The sequence below is a fragment of the Lutzomyia longipalpis genome, chromosome 4 (assembly GCF_024334085.1).
Source record: "Lutzomyia longipalpis isolate SR_M1_2022 chromosome 4, ASM2433408v1".
Classification (NCBI taxonomy): Eukaryota; Metazoa; Arthropoda; class Insecta; order Diptera; family Psychodidae; genus Lutzomyia; species Lutzomyia longipalpis.
In genome coordinates, this window is record NC_074710.1 from 16,923,376 (window position 1) to 16,940,538 (window position 17,163).

The 17,163-nt window shown below is 35.3% G+C and overlaps 2 protein-coding genes and 1 long non-coding RNA gene across 4 annotated transcripts in view; 2 read left to right on the forward strand and 1 right to left on the reverse strand.

Annotated features, from left to right (window-relative positions):
* LOC129795284 (toll-like receptor Tollo) overlaps positions 1-17,163 on the forward strand; it is a 650,843-nt gene that overhangs the window by 563,680 nt on the left and 70,000 nt on the right. The gene's annotated exons all lie outside the window — the stretch shown is intronic.
* LOC129795282 (protein slit) overlaps positions 5,131-17,163 on the forward strand; it is a 91,262-nt gene continuing 79,229 nt past the window's right edge. For both annotated transcript variants that reach the window (XM_055836370.1, XM_055836371.1), the window contains exon 1: positions 5,131-5,477. The gene's annotated coding sequence lies outside the window, so the exon portion shown is untranslated. The remainder of the gene's footprint in view (positions 5,478-17,163) is intronic.
* Positions 15,858-16,691, reverse strand: LOC129795327 (uncharacterized). Its single transcript, XR_008751118.1, has 2 exons — positions 16,229-16,691; positions 15,858-16,163 (listed from the first exon to the last, which is right to left on the reverse strand). It is a non-coding gene; the product is annotated as an uncharacterized LOC129795327 (long non-coding RNA).

Sequence of the window (17,163 nt, forward strand, 5' to 3'; positions counted from 1 at the left end):
TTCTTTGCTTTTTTGGGCAAATTTTAAAGGATTAAATTGAGATATTTTCCAAACACTTTTCCTTTAATTTTAACATTAAATAAAGGTAATTGTTAGTGACTCAGATTAACTTATTCGCAAATAAATCTCTTTCTGAGTGAGTTTTCACATTCACAAATAAATGCAAAGGTGAAGGAAATTCCCTTTTTTGCTGCATCCCTTAATCTTGGGGAATCAAAATGGCATTTCAACAGGGGGTTGAAGTTTTAGCTTTATTATATCTGTGATGGAGACAATTCACGGCAATTAGGGTGCTCAACGTTGCTCAAGTGCGTGTATGTAGCATCTGGGTGGGTAGAGCGTGTGGGGGTGGTTGTAACGTGTGTGTGATGCATTTAGGGGAAGTAATATGTCCCCTAAATGCATTTTGAGAATTTTCCAACCCTCTCCCACCGCCGCCCGCCGAGTGCCCTGAAACACACGAATTAATTCCATCACTTTTGCAAACATGTATTATGAATGAAACGCTTCGGTGTGTGCTTGCCACGGATCCTCGGGCGTAATCTGCATTTATATTGGAATTTGACGCAGCGTGACAGTATCAATGTATGCTATGCTATGTAATATAGGTAGTAGCCTATTGGGAAATTATTTCTATCGCACCGGAGATTATTATATGCACCACAGAGAGGGTGGTGTAGAGCCACCCCCTCAATTTCGTTCCCATGGGAGGGAGCTTCTTTCTCATTTCCCGCGCGTGTGTCCCTTTGCAGAATTTTCCACCAGACACCATGGCGAGGGGGTAAGGGAGGTTATTTTGTGGTGTGTGTGGGGGGTGGAAGAATATATAGAAAATGTCTATGAGAGGGGTTTTTAAATAAATATCAAAATTGAATTACGGACAACTGAAGAAGTAGATGCCGCACAGGGTGAACCTTCGAACATTCCACCAACGTTTGAAGGGGTGGGGGTGGAATTTTGAAGGGAAAACCCAACGAGGATGAGGGGGAGGGTACAATAAGCCAGCTCGGTGGAAAATGCATGGTAAGTGGAAAAAGAAGCGAAGAGAATGACTGAAATCGACAATTTCTATCCCACCAACCAGTAGAGCCTTCCTATGGAGTTGGTGTAGCATGTAGAATGCAAGAAGAAGAGTATCCTCGCCCGAATGCTTTTATCAAGCACTCACCAGAGTATAACTGCGACAATATTGAATTACTGTCCCCCAAATAGAAATTCAATAAAATTTGTCAGGCTCCTTTTAATGTATTGCCCTGACTTCAATATGCCATTGGTGAGGTCTCTGCAAGAAAATTTTCCACCCAGACATACAAAAAAAATGTGGAAAAAGGCGCAGAAAAAGGGAAGGAATGGGGATGGGAGAAAAAAACCTCATCACCCTTCACAAGGATGTGTCGTCAACTATACACAGAACTTTGCAACGTCTTCGCATTCCTTTTGGCACTGTCATAGAGAATTTGTGGTTCTCTTCATCACCCATTCAATCTCAATTTATTCCTCCAATTTTATTTTACTTTTCTTTTCTTTTTTTTTCAACAAGGCGCACCCTCCTTCCCCCTTGGAAAACATACTGTGTGAGGGTAGTAGAAAGTAGAAACCTTCGGCCCATCCCTTGACGCTCTAACTAAATACATATATCACGTATACCTATATACATATCTATGCATATAAAATATATAGTATGTAGTAAATACAATTTTGCATATTCAAACTGACATTCCGCTACTCTTTCACACCGTATTTTGGAGGGAGATTCATATTATTTTGATTTGCTGTATGACAAACATGAATTCATTAGCATACAAATTAAATGTAACACAAACTTGAGAGTTTCATGTAAATATCACATTTTTTCCCTCCTTCATTCATTTAGTCTCTGTCACTCTCTTTTGCAAATATTGAGTAACATGCCAGCCAGAAGAGAGAGAATTTTGCACCATGGAAGCCCTTCATTTATAGCCCTTCCACACAGTGTAGAGTTTGTTAACAAGTTTTTGAACTTTTTTTTTTAAGAGTCAACTGCACTCAATTTCTGATGAGGAAATGCTTTCTATGTTGGAATTAAAGTCATTTCCATGAAGCTGATACTTTTTCTCATACAAAGAACTTTGTTTTTTGAGCATGCAAATAATTAACAATTTATTCTAACGAAAAAAAGGAATTTATTCATTTTGAGGTTCTCAGTTTTTTTTAACTTTGAAGGAAAATCCTGTATAGAAGGAAAAGTCGAATGGAACCTTTTTTTTTCTCTTAAACTCTAGCTAATTTATTAACCCCCTCCGCGTTCTTTGGGTCATATGTTGACTCAAACGTGAAACATTACCTATATTTTTACGATTTTTTGTGACTTAAATTATTTTTATCTTGTTCTGAATACCTAATTTCAAATATTTCGCATATACGTAATATTTCGCAGGATAAACTCCTTTCTTTTTGTTAACCCTTTCAGGTCCTCGACCAATCTAGCGATTGAACTAAAAATAATGTTTATGGGGTCCTTTGAGCTCAAATAAGATATTTTTGGCAAGAAATCCCAACTTAAAAATTAACGGTTTTTCGTCCTTCCTGATCGTTTGAGTTCTCGGGGATGTTCTTTTGTGGTCATAAAATGATTGTGGACTCAATATTCTTAAAATAACTATATAAAATGAAACATTTTCAAAATCGAGCCTTTGGGTCAGCTTATGACCCAATGGACCTTAAAGGGTTAAAATAAACCAAAACATTAATAATTAAATAATTTTCATTTGATCCTCTTGAAAGATAATCTTTATGGTGTTGTCTTAATAATTTTCCTATCGGAATACATAATCTCGATAGCCTGAAGCACGTACCCTTGGACTGTAGGGGAGGGGGTACGTCGCTCTTGTTTTTATCTGGACATCACCAATTTGGCAACATCCCAATTTTAGTCAGGTCAGAGAGACAGACGCCCATAGGCAGGCGTCCATTCAGCTTAAAAGCATCCCATTTTCAATGTCCAAAAAGCAAGCAGCGAAATGGGCAAAAGAAGGGGGCATTTCCCACTGATTGCTCTCGAGAATGAGCAACGACGATAATGAGGTTTTTATCGAACTAGCAGACAAATATGGGCGAGTGAAGAAGGACCAAAGGGAAGAGACGGAGGGAGAATGGATGTGAATGGAACAAAACGGGTGGACGGGAGCCCAAGTATTTTATTTATTCTTCAGATCTACCTCACATTCTACGCATTTATTCTTTTCAGATGCCAACATTTGTTTGCGTCGCATTTAATGAAACCCTCGTCTATTTGTCGATCTTAATTCCTCAATTCAGTAGCACGTACGGGAGACTCGATAAACACCGAGGAGGACGGATAAAAATTTTTCTCTATATGCAACGCATTATATATGTAACGTACCTTCTCTGCTTCAATGTTGAGATTATATGTTGAAAACGAGAGGGAATTATGTTGAAAGAAAAATATTCATGCGGAGATAAATACTTGACTGTGAATAATTATGAAATATCTTGGATTTAACACTTATGTACATACATGTAGTATATAGCACCACATCTCTCAAGGAGATTGTATGGAGGACTATTTGGGACTTTTAAATACAACATTTTGCTCTTAGGGGAGAGTGGGGCGAGATGAGGGAAATTAACATTTTTTTTGCAAAAGAGATTATTTTCTGGTAACAAAGCAGGAGAGCTTAAGATAAACTTCTTTTGATTGTATTGAATAAAATTATTCATCAATCTTGATGAAGTTTACGGTTAATTTTAAATGCTATTTCCGTTACATAACCTACAAATTCAATTTTCATGTAATCTTATTTGTTTTCTTCCAAAAAATAAAAAAAAATGTAGAAATATCTGGAATAATCGGAAAAAGGAAAATCTAGAAATGCTTCATAACCTAACTTTTACTTTTATTTTTTTGACTCAAAAGGTAACGTAAGAAACGAACGTTAGAATTTTTTATTGCTACGCTAATTAATATTATCTCCTGAAAAAAATTTATACATTTTTTGTGAGTTTCCTAGAATATTTTAAAGCTTCACACGTAAAATGAATTTGTAAGTTCTTTGGACCAGCCGGGTTGTAGTTTTCTACACTATTTTCTACACGTTGTGTAAAAAAATATTTATTTTCCTTATTTTATTCACTCTTCTATTCTTAATGTTCTAAATGTGTTAACTTTTATTTATAAGACAACTCCTTAAATCCTTTAATGCTTAACAATTTTTTACCCCATCCTCCCCTATTCCTTCAACCTAAATTCATAAAATTTCCCTACAAAATATCTTTGGGGAAATTATGCGGAATAAAATTTTACATTACATTTCATTTTAGAGAGAGTGAAGTGAAGTGAAGAAAAAAAGGTAATTGATGGTCTTGTGGGCCACTTGAAGTCGCGTTCATTAAACGTCCGTCATGTATATTTTTTGACTTTTTATTACCCAATGGACTCTACAGAGGCGAAAGGATGAAAAATTCTGCTATATGTATGTGGAGAAAGGAACTCCACCAAAAAGAGTCTCAGAATCAAACCATTTCTCTGTGAATTATGCATGGTCTGACTTTATAAGTGGTTGTTTATGGATCCCATGAGACTCACTCCTTCGACCGACTAACTTCTTTATCCTTTTGGGACTTGACTTGGCGCCAGGAGTGAGTGGAGGAAAAACCAACTTTGTGCTTCGGTTTATTTTTTCTTTAGCATCAATGAAATGATTCTGAGTTCAAAATTCACATCTAATTCAGCACAAGATCGATTCCACATAAATTTATTCTTTTTCTTCATGCAATGGGGGTGGTTTGTGTGCATTTTATGATAGTAAAATGCAGAGAAAGGGAGGAGAAGTATTGCATTTTGCAAGGGAGGTGCAAAAAACACGGTAATTTTGGGAGATTTACCGCCAAAACCTGTGAGATTTTTGACCATAAAAACGAGCATAGTCAATGCGAGAGCATAGAATGTATGCGCGCTCATTTTTTGGAGGGGAAATTCTCAACCGATTCCCAACCGCTACGGCTCTCTTCGCGTGCAACGAGAGAGCATTTCACATCGCGCCAAAGAGCGAGTCTTTTGTGCTCAAACATCGTGACCATTTGAGTGGTTGTGAGTGAAGTTTCAAATCAGTTGAGAAACGACCTTTTCGCTGTGAGGATGTCTCTGCGGCCGTTACCTCAGTTCCGGAGTTTTTTGTAGTTTTATGTGACCACATAAATCTCATAAAAAATTGAAGAGCTCTCGCGGCTCTTTTTCTTCGTCTCTGAAATCAAAGAGAAAAGTGCAGTGAAAAGTGCAAAGATTTACCCAATTGAAAGAAAGATTAAAGTGCGTGGGAGGTTAAAAAAGGAAAAAAAAAAGTTCTGTGAAGGTTGACGAAACTTTAAGCACCCAACATGGATTTTCTATGCTATTGATTTGAGACAAAAGTGTGAATGTGTTTTCGGTGCTGAGCATTTTTTTCCGTGACCAAAAAGGAGCAAAAGGATATAAAAAAGTTAGTGCTCTACAGCATTAAATATATGTATATAATAAACCTTCATGTTCTATATGTACAATTTGTGATGGATTATAAATTATGAGAGAAAAGGTTGAAGGGACTACGGGAAGGCGACAGATTAACTTTCAGGCGTGTTTAAATCGTTTTAATCCAATTTGAGTTAAGGTGGTTGAAAGAAATTTTAATTTTTATTAAAATCTTGCCGGATTTTCTCCCCATTTTTGTCGTTTAAAATTGTATTTGAAATCTTGAAGAGTTTAAACAAAATAGTTTAAATAAAATATAAATATTTGAAATTTATTCCGGAGTATTTTTTTCTAATTACAAATTAATTTGTTAGCAAAATTTTGCCAAAACTTTACAACATTTTTACAAAACATTTTGAATTAATGTATCGGTTAAGCAGTTTTGTTAAAAAATTATTTTATGTGGATTTTCTAAGAATTATTCTTGGTTTTTAATTATGAATTTGTCACTTAAGACTAACTACATTGTTTCTTTAAAATTCGGCTGAATTTTTGATGAATTTCTGAATTACTGATATCATACTAATTTAGACGAGAAATGTTAAAGCAATTTAGACAGATTCTAATATGATTACTGATGACTTGAATGTCTTATTTTATGCTAATTCGCATATAAACGACAATAACAATTACATTATTTTTTGTGTTAGAGTATGACTGACATCGTGCTGATTTCGACAAACAAAAATTAAAAAGGAAAAATAAATCACAACTTTTACGGTTTTCAAACTTTTTGATGAGGCAAAAAAAAAATTGATAAAAAATAATAATTTGATCAATTTTAACAAAGAAAATATACATAAGATATCTTGTTGGGAATGTTAATTTTTTCTTTTTAACCCACGTTATTTGAGAAAAGGAGTCTATTCATTATTGTTTGTATCGCTACAAAATTTTTAAATTTACGCGGGATAAACTCAATTTTGCAGAGTTAAACAGAATTTAAGATATTCCATTTTTTAAGCTTCTTTCGGAACTATTTGAAAAAAAAATCTCAAAAATGCGCATAACCAAACCTTAATGTAATTTCATATTTCTATTAAATATTGGAATTGTATGTTTCAATGCTTCCATTAATTTTATGTTAAGCCATTCAATTTTTCATTTTCAAGAAATCTTCTTAATATATAAAGCTGAAAAGTCTGTCTGTGGCACATGAACTCCTCCTAAACCGCTGGGCCGATCTTGGGGAAATTCGGTATGGGGGTAGAGGGGGTCAATTCGAGTTGCAAGCGCTATATGGGATTCCGCCCCAACCTCCTTTTATAGCACCCCCACTGAAAAAATGATTTTTTCCCATTTTCTACCTGCTGAAGGGTCAGATATCGGGATTTTTTTATTTTAAAAATTTTTCGGGGTACCGTATTATTCATCCCCACTATACTAATATACACCCCATTTTTATAACTTAAAATGGAGTTTGCTCACACGTGATTGGGGGCTCGGGTTGACTAGTAAATGATAATTATGAATATAAAACTGATGTAAAATAGGGGCGTGGTTTATGTAATTTTGTTCTTAAAGAAAATTTTCCCAGCAAATTTTTGTGGAAAATGGGGTTTTTCTGTTGGTATTTTTGAAGGTTTTTCACGAAGATTTTGTTAGTTCAGTTTGTATCATCGAAACAATGGAATGAAACGACCAAAAATTAGTAAACTCCTTATTTCTACCCGCTGTTTTATTAGGTACCTACATTCCACCAATTTAATATTGGTGCATGCTTCCTTCTCCGAAGGATATAAATAATATAAATCTTTCGTGCGCTAAGAAAAGAATTTTATAATAGTTTTTTTTTCGTTGTGAATATGATGGGCAGGTATTCGATTATTGGGCTTTTCTTCCACCAAAACGATTCAATCCGAGGCACAGGACGAATCCCAGAAGGGAAAAAAACCTCAATTTACTTTTTTATACCGTTTTACGATTTTCTCGCTTGTTCTCCGGGGGTATTGTGTCCTTTTCACCTCAAGATGACGTCCCCATGATTTACACCCCATGCGCTACATCTTGTGGGTTTATTGTGTGGCGATGCCGGCCCTTTAAGGCACGGGGGTAGCCTTTGTCCGACACAATGGCGAGTAGTTTGTTTCTCTCATCTGCTCATTACAAGCCCTCTTCTAGTTATTTACAACGCCTTTATTTCCGATATAGCATCCCACTACATTATGTACTTGATACCTTGTGATATAACCCACCTCTAAAAACAACCGCCTTCCTCCCTTAAAGTAAAACACTAAATAAATCCTTAAGCGCCTTTAAAGGGTTTGTTCATTTTATCGCGATATTCCAGGTAAAATTATCCTAAATTCATTTTTATTTAAAAAAAAAGAAGTTCTCTAAAATTAATTGTATCAGCTTTTGGTGCATTAAAGAATTAAAAAAAATCAATATAGAAGTTAAGAAAAAAATGTTTACCCAACAAATTTGAGCCATCTGCTTAATTCAACCAAATTATCCGTCCCCTTTCCCATATCCCCTAAAGATTCTACACACAAAATCTCTCCTCTAGATCATCATCTTTTTTTTCTTCTTTCCTAAAGAAGAAGAAGGAAAAAAAACTGTTTATTCACAATACACTTCCTCCTCTACTTTGTGTCCACCTCCTCCCATTTTATGTACATACATATTGCATGTAAGATTAACAGTTTAAGGGCGAACATAGAAGATTTTTCGGTGATGCTGGAAAGATGCTCGAGCGAGTAAATAAATAAATCTCAAACATTTGTTTTAATTATCACTGAGAAACTAACAAGACTCAATTGTGGGGCTATACATGCAGTTGCCAAGTATTTAATAAACTCCTCAAGCACGAGGAATTCCACAAACTTCTCTCTCACATTTTTTTTCTTTTTCTGATCAATTTAACACGAGAATTTAGTTTAATTTCTTATGTGTGACAAACTTGTGGCCAAAAGATGTTATTTTTCAAATTTATTTTGCAGTTTTTTCTGCTTTGAAAAATATAGTTTGTTTAGAAAATCTCCATCTGGAAGGGATTTAAGGAAGCAAAAAGAAGTCCTCCATAAGTCAAATTTTCATCCCTTTTGTCTGCAAAAAAAATCTTATGTGACGAAGTAAGAAAAGCTTTGGGGACGTTTTCAGGGACGACACATGGAAGGAATTTATTCAGGAATGTCGAAGGAATTTTTATAGATTTCAAGGGGAAAGATAAAACAAAATATATTTAAATAGTCGAAGCCAAAGGATTTTTTATGACATTTATCAGTGAGAAAAACAACGAAATCGCTTTTTTTTAGATAAGGTTTGGTTTGAGCTTCAGGAACTCGTTAAAATTTTGCAAACAATTGTTGACAAATTAATTTTTTTAACACCTCTTTTAATAAATTTCTAGCTACGTCCCCGACATTTATTGGTTTATGCTGCATAACATTCTTCTTTAATAATATTCCTTTGATTTTACTTTACACAAGATCAATTTTTAACATTTTTGAAGGTTTTAAATTAATTGAAACGTCGCTATTATAGTCAGAGAATTATTCTTATAGTTTTAATGTAGGTAATTTTGAAAGAAGATTGGGGTTTAACAAATTATTTAAAAAAAAATAACGATTTTCCCTTTAAAATAAAGAAAGTAAGCCTAAAGGAGCTATCACACGTAAGCACTAAGCACTTGATGTTTAAGATTGAGAAGGAAAAAATTATTCCCATACTCCTCATAAAATATGTTTTAAGTTCTCTAAGAGTTTACTGAACCGCAGAAAAATTAAATTAAAGAAGAAAAAAACAATGCGAAGATGCGAATAAAAGAAAATGAGATTTTTTTTTACAAGAAACTTCTTCCTTTGGTTCCTTGTGACGAAAGACCCAATTTCGTGTGATTTCCAAGTTGGAATTTTGTTGTTGAAAATTGTATTTTTGGGATGAATTTCCCATTGATTCGTGAAATGATTCGATTTAATCCATTCCCACATCCACTTGGGATTTCTAACTCCTCCGGATTATTCCCTGAAATCATGTGTGAGGAGACTTTACTATGTTCAGAGGAAACGAAGATGTATCTATTCGCACAAGATAGGAAGACTATTGTAGGTATAGCAAAGAGGAGAGAGAGTGAGAGGATTTTTGGGGTTGAGTTCAGTTGAGCGGACAAATTTAGGATGCTGCCGGCATAAATCTTTCCTGCGACTCCTTCGTATATACATATATGTTATGTACAACAGTGTCTTAAGGAGATGTTTCAGCTTCTTCTGCGTCACCTTTTTCGCAACAAACGGAAGGACTCTCCTCTCCTTACTTCTCCCTGTATCTCTACTTATTTTTATACTTTTGTCTACCACACCGTTCATGATGTTTTGTGTATTGCTTCTTGTGTGTGGAAACGTGTGCGGAATCCTTGATTATGCATTGGAAAAGGACCTCGCCCTGTTTACCTAATAGCCCACCAATGTGCAGGAGGAGAGTTATTATTTGGTGAAAAAAATATTGTTTGCAGAAGGTGCTTCCACTCTCAATATGTTATTTCCTCCTTCCTCCCCACACTTCCTCACTCTCCCGCAGTCGTGGAAAAAGGAAGTGAGAGAAAATTTCTTCCATCGCATTCACATACCTGTTGTTTTTTAAGGGAGGGCGAGAAAATTAAATTTTCCACGAGAAAGAGCACACGGATTTTCCGTTGAAGAGAAATCAATTGAAAGTTCGTCCTTCTGCCTGAGAAATCTTTCTTCTTTCCCGCGCTTCCTCTCTCACACACTCTGTGTATTAAATTTAGAATTTCCTATTGATTTACAGGGTGGGTGATTTACCCCAAAAAAAAACACGTTTAAAAAAAGAATCTTTCACTGAATGAATTATTACAGCAATTCCGTGCTAAAAAGTAGTTAATTTTTTCCCCTTCAGCATAAATTAACCCCAAACGCGACATATTTTATTAATTTCGCACACTAAATGATACAATCGCGCACACCACAAAATGCCAACATATTGCCCCCATCACCCTCCCCGGCGTTCTCTTCACAGAAAATCCATACATAAATTTCCATACCATATCCCTCCTCATCAGCATGTGCGAGGAAGTAAATTAGCACATTGGATTGCAAAGCAAATTCCTCACAAGAAGGTGCCGCGTGAAGATGCGCGAAATGCAATTTATGAATGACTTTATTGGGGAATTGCGTGCATTGTGTGATTGATGGGTGAAGTATATCAAATTAGATGCAAAAAAAACGAGCAAAAGAAGAAGAAATCCCGCGTCGCTGCCATTTAGCCTGCAGATAGTAATTTTCCGTCATTAGGAGCAATAAAGTGTGCGCGCGGTGGTGAGAAAGGAGTGGATGGAATAAATTTTTGGTATGCGGTGTTGACAGAAAGAGGCGGTATCTTGTCATACATCTTATGTCTCAAACTTCTTTCGCAGGATAACTCTATTAAAAAGCCACCAAAACAGGGAGGTAAATAAAGAGATATTTTGCAAAGTGAGATTTTAAAGATGAGAACACAAAATGTTGTGCCTGACGTAGGCTCACTTATGGCATACTGTACACGTACAGTGCGGCAGGTTTATCTTATATATGGAGCTATTTAGCTGGATAATTTTGAGAGATGATTTACTTGCAAAATTTTTGTGATTTTTTTATTATTTCGGATCCTCTTTAATTGCTGAATTCTTTAATTTTTTTTCTTATTAGTTTTTAAATTTCTTATGTTTCTAATATCCCTCTTGATTTTTCTCTTTCTTGGGTTTCTGATGATTCTCCTAATTCTTCTTTTTCTGATAATTTTTCTGATTCTTCTGTTTCTGATAATTTTTCTGATTCTTCTGTTTCTGATAATTTTTCTGATTCTTCTGTTTCGTATAATTCCTCTGTTTCTAAGGTTTCTAATGATTCTTCTGTTTCTGATAATTTTTCTGATTCTTCTGTTTCGTATAATTCTTCTGTTTCTTGAGTTTCTAATGATTCTTCTATTTCTGATAATTTTTCTGATTCTTCTGTTTCGTATAATTCTCCTAATTCTTCTGTTTCTGATAATTTCTTTGATTCTTCTGTTTCTGATAATTTTTCTGATTCTTCTGTTTTTAATAATTTTTCTGATTCCTTTGTTTCTGATAATTTTTCTGATTCTTCTGTTTCTTAGGTTTCTAATGATTCTCCTGATTTTTCTGTTTCTATTGATTCTACAGATTCTTTTGATTTTTATTCTTATAGAAAGTCAATCATAACGCGTCCAGTTATTAGAGTTGGTATACCACAACGCGGATGGGTCAGTCTATGCGTTGTAATTTAATTTGTGAGTAGTATTAGTAGGCAAAGTCTATTTTTTGTAAAATTTAGCAATTTGACAGATTAAAATGATTATATCTTTAGTTCTATTAGACCTACAGAAATTTCTTGACTAGTTATGGAAAGCTATTGAAATAAGCTATAATCTGACATATATTTCGATACATTTCAAGGTCACCTCCAGAACACAAAATGGCGGTTATTTGTTTGATCAAAACAGTTTTTTGCACTTTTTGTCCTCAGGGAATGATTCTAGAGGTTTCTGATGTTCTAAAAAGTTGTAGAGTTTTGTAAACCCTTTAATTTGATACTAAGATGAGCAAAATCGGTCAAGCAGTGCAGGAGATATAGCTCTTAGAACTTTTCAAATTCCAGAAATTTTCAAATGGCTATATCTTCTAAACGGCGACATAGATTTTCTTCATTTTCGGACTGGTGATAGATATTGAGTCAGGCTACAACATATCAAAATTTAAAGGAAAACGATAACAGATGTTCGGAGATATTGCCCCTTTAAGTTAGGCAATTTTTGTTTTCGATTTTAGCGCCTCTTGCGGACATTTCTGGAACTTGAAATGTTCTAGATAGTTGTAGGGCTTTTCAATACCTTTCATTTGATACCAAGATGGTCAAAATCGGTCAAGCCGTTCTCTAGTTATATTGAAAAAACACTTTTTGCTTTAAACCGCCATATTTGCTAAACGGCTTGACCGATTTTCAAGTATGAGTTATCGATGAAAACGTCTCACTGAGCACTAAAACATACTAAAATTTCAGACCTCTAACTATAAGGGAAGTGGTTGACGATAGTTCAAAATGGCGGACGGCGGCCATCTTGGATTTTAAAAATGCGAAAAAATGAAATTTTACACCCACATTTCTATAGAAAACTTCAAACCGGAAGTCTCTATCTGTTACTGTTCTTGAGCTATAAGCCAAAGTTTGGGCCACCGGACGGCAGGCCGGCCGGATCAAAAATTTTCCACCACCATTTTCGTAATGTGGGATGTCTAAAACGTGCTTATACGAAGTTTGAGCCCGATCTGAGGTGGTCGGTTTTTCCGATGATTACAATACTTGGTATGCCACGATTGTGGTATACCAACTAATATTCTCATTGAATCCTCTATCATTTCTAATTCTTGTGATTCTTTTAATGATTCTAATTCTTCCTTTTAGCTGTGATTCTTTCGAAGAAAAGAATAGCACAGCTTCTGTGTCCACTCTAAAACTCAAGGTCGTCGGATCGGGCTCAAACTTGGTATGAGCACGAATTAGGGTTCCCACATTCCAAAAAACGTATGCGCCGAAAAACTTTTCCGGCCGTCCGGCCGTAGTTTGGAGCTCAATTACAAGAGAACGGTAATAGATAGAGACTTGCGGTCAACGGCAAAGTTCAATTATCGACTGGAAGTCGTCCAACTATGATATCAAATTCAGCCCCCCACCCCTGCATCCGCAATTTTGAATTTTTTTCAATTTTGTTTTTGCTATATCTCAGCCTCTATTATAGCTAGAGGTCTGAAATTTTAATATGTTGTAGGGCCCTTAAGACCTTTTCAACGATACTTCATTTCCAAAAATCGGACAAGCGGTTTAGCAAATATAGAGTTCTATCGTAAGTGGGCTATAACTCCTAAACCGCTTGACCGATTTGGACCAAACCGGTTTTGAATGAAAGATCTCAATGAGGTCTACAATTATCTATACATAGGAACTTTCAAAAGTTACCGCTAGAGGGCCTACAATCAAAAACAAAATTTTCGATGAGTTTTCGACCAGTTTTCGATTAATATCTCAAAAACTGGACGATAGATTTCGATTAAATTTTAGTATGTTATAGGTGATAGGCACACCTTTTAACCAAAAAAAAATAAAAAAAATTTATGTCGTGGTTTCAGAGATATAGACCAAAACAGGTTTCCATATGTACCGATTGTTGTAATATTGCCTTATATCGGCTTAACGGTACTTGATAAAGACTTTTCGATTGAAGTTTCATCAGGTATAGTGGGCATGACCTATCAGATTTTACTAATTTCAAAATTCAAAATGGCCGCCTTCTGCCATTTTGTTACATCAACAATTACTTTCACCTATTCACATATATTTTAAACAAACTAATTGGCGCCCCGCGAAGCGGGGCGCCTTTTTTATACATAAAATATATAAAAATATATAAATATACATATATAAGTACAATGATGGTCCAGCAGAGTAAAGGGAATGTACTGGTAAGTTTCACTTACGGGCTGTGATTCTTCCTTCAGATGACAGTCCAAGTGTGGTGAAAATTGAGGTGGATAAATTTTTAGGAATGGCTTTCTCACGCATCGAATCACAGCCAACGCGTGTAAATTCTGGGGAAGGGCTTACTCATACGCGTTGGCTGTGATTCGTTGCGTGAGAAAGTCATTCCTAAAAATTTATCCACCTCAATTTTCACCACACTTGGACTGTCATCTGAAGGAAGAATCACAGCCCGTAAGTGAAACTTACCAGTACATTCCCTTTACTCTGCTGGACCATCATTGTACTTATATATGTATATTTATATATTTTTATATTTTTTATGTATTTCTCTCATGTCATAAATATTTTTTTTTAATTATTTTGATTCTTTTATTCTGATCAAACAGAATCGTCTGATTCTCGTGTTTCTTGAGATTTGCCTAATTTTCTTCTTGATATTTAAATTATACTTCTGGCTTCAATTTATTCTTCTAATTCCTCGAATTTAACTTGATCCTTTTGTTTCTTTATTTAATTTCGAATCTAAGCTTTCTTATTCTCTTGAATTTTAAAAATGATTCTTCTAATAGGTATATATCTATATAATAAAGAAAGGTCTGTTTGTTGGTAATCTTCCGTCGTGTTCGGCTATACAAATCTACACCGTTTGACCGATTGCGATGAAATTTGGTACAGAGGCTCCTTATAACAGGCGGTTTCGAGTGGCCGTATTCATTTTCCCCCCAAAGCCCCCCTTCAGGTAGCCCTCATATAAAAGTCATGCATTTTTTGCGAATTTTTGAATTTGGCGCCTGAAATGTTGTATGAAAATGATTTCTTCACTTTGCAAATTTTTTTTCTTTGGGATTGATGAGTGCTCTCCATCTTCTATATAATAAAGAAAGGTCTGTTTGTTGGTAATCATTCGTGTTCGGCTATACAAATCTACACCGTTTGACCGATCACGATGAAATTTGGCGGTTTCGAGTGGCCGTATTCATTTTCCCCCCAAAGCCCCCCTTCAGGTAGCCCTCATATAAAAGTCATGCATTTTTTGTGAATTTTTGGATTTGGCGCCTGAAATTTTATATGAAAATGATTTCTTTTCTTTGCAAATTTTTTTTGGGACTGATGAGCGGTTCCAATCTACTTATAAACCATCACAATTTTTTTCTCTCTAAAATTTGCGCGAAGCGCAAAAAACCCCCGCGAAGCGGGGCGAGGTAAATTGGAGCGAAGCGACAATTTACCTCGTATATATATAGCCATATATATAGCGCATATAGCCCTAGTTGTTGCGCGTCGTGAATCAAGCTCATAATGATGATGATAATTTCAGATTCTTTATTCTTATTTATTCTCAAGAAAGCTTACCCAGTCTTACCTAAGTGAATGCTTCAAACTCATTTAAACTTATTCGATTTATTATTTTAATTAAATCGCAACTTTAAGAAAAAAAAGCTTTAGGATTTTCAACGGTTTTCTGTACATTTTCCAAAAACTTTTCCTTTCTATTCAATTTTCATTTTGACTTATATTGATGCAAATTCAAAAATTCAAAATCTCCGAAAATGTGAATTGATGTGAAATAATCTCTGGCTCTATCTCTATTTTCTCCACATTATGTATGTCTTTTCACCTTTGTGTGTGCTGCATGCAGATAGTTCGCCAACAGAAGCTCGTTTTTGAATAATATTGAATCTGTCTGTTGTATCAATTACACAAGTTGAAAGTTTCTCTATATTGTGGAGCGATGTGAGTAACTTTTGCAATATTATTGGGAGGATATTCCAATGTAGGTTTTGAATGTGAAAATTCTGTGTGTGTGCCATCGCCATGGTATACATATCGATGGTTTAGGAATGAAAAGTTGACAGAAATATGCCATAAGTTGTCAATATATTTTAACAAGGAGAATCTTATTGCTGATCCTGACAGATCCACCCACCATTTCATAACTCTATAACATATAGACTATCTCGTGTATGAGCTATATGATGGTGCTTATGAGGAAGGTTTTGCTCTCTGTGACGAGGGTTCAATCTTGCGCCTGTCACGGTGATCCCTCGCAATCCTGGATGACTCCCAGAGGCTAAATTTTGTGGTTGGGAATGTTTCACATCTTCTCTCAATTTTTTTTTACTTCTATTCACACTCTCCCGGTGCAAAGAAGTGCCAAACAACAACTGGGAAAGTTGGAAATTTAAACAACATCACATACAGTGTGTGTGCCGGATGTTGCACAACTTACTAATTTCAATCTCACCGAAAAATCCACGAACGATGCGGGCATCAGCTACTGATGGATTGTCTGGCAACTATGTGGTGCTCTCTTTGTCTGGCAATCATCTGTGTATTATTTTGTGTATGATGATGCTGCTGTTGGCTTAAAATTTGTGAGAGATTTTCATCTCGTGGCCATTTGATTCCTCTGCATCGTAATCGTCTCAATTGAATTTAATTCTCTTTTTTTTTGGGATCCTCTTCAACGCATCATTTTATCCATTTCTTCCTTCTCACAGCTCCCGGAGGCACTGAAAAAAAAGATTGAAGAAGATTCTCCCTCTTAATCAATTCGATGTGTTCAATCTCCATGTCATTCCTCGTTGGGTTTCATCTTTCATGATTTTTTTTTACTTTAATAAGATCCAAATTCCCATCTTTGGGGGGCACATCACATCGACACTTTATAAAATCCATTAGGATTAAATTTTGATATACACAGCTAACACCCTTCTGTGTTATCGGTGTTGGGATTTCACAACATTTACCAACACTTATGCGTTGTAATTTCATTATTCAGTTTGAATTAGAGGGGGTCAGTAGTTTATTTATTTATTTTTAATTTTTCGTATTTTAAAGTTTTTATTTGATTGTAGCGACTCTTGTGGTCATTTCTGGTAATTGTTTTGTTCTACATTATTTGAGGGTTTTTCAAGAGCATTCATTTGAATCCAAATTGATCAAAATCGGGCCAGCGGTTTTCAAGTTATAGCATGAAAACTATAGTTAACCTTTCAACGACTATTAGACCGTATATTTAGATATTTTCTCCTATTTTAGCTCAAAGGAACTCAAAAAAGTAAAAGTTACTTAGAAAACAAGTCGATTAATTTGCTGATCCTGAAAGGGTTAAGACTGCCATTTGAATTGGAGAGTTTTCCGTACTTAAACTTTGGACTATTG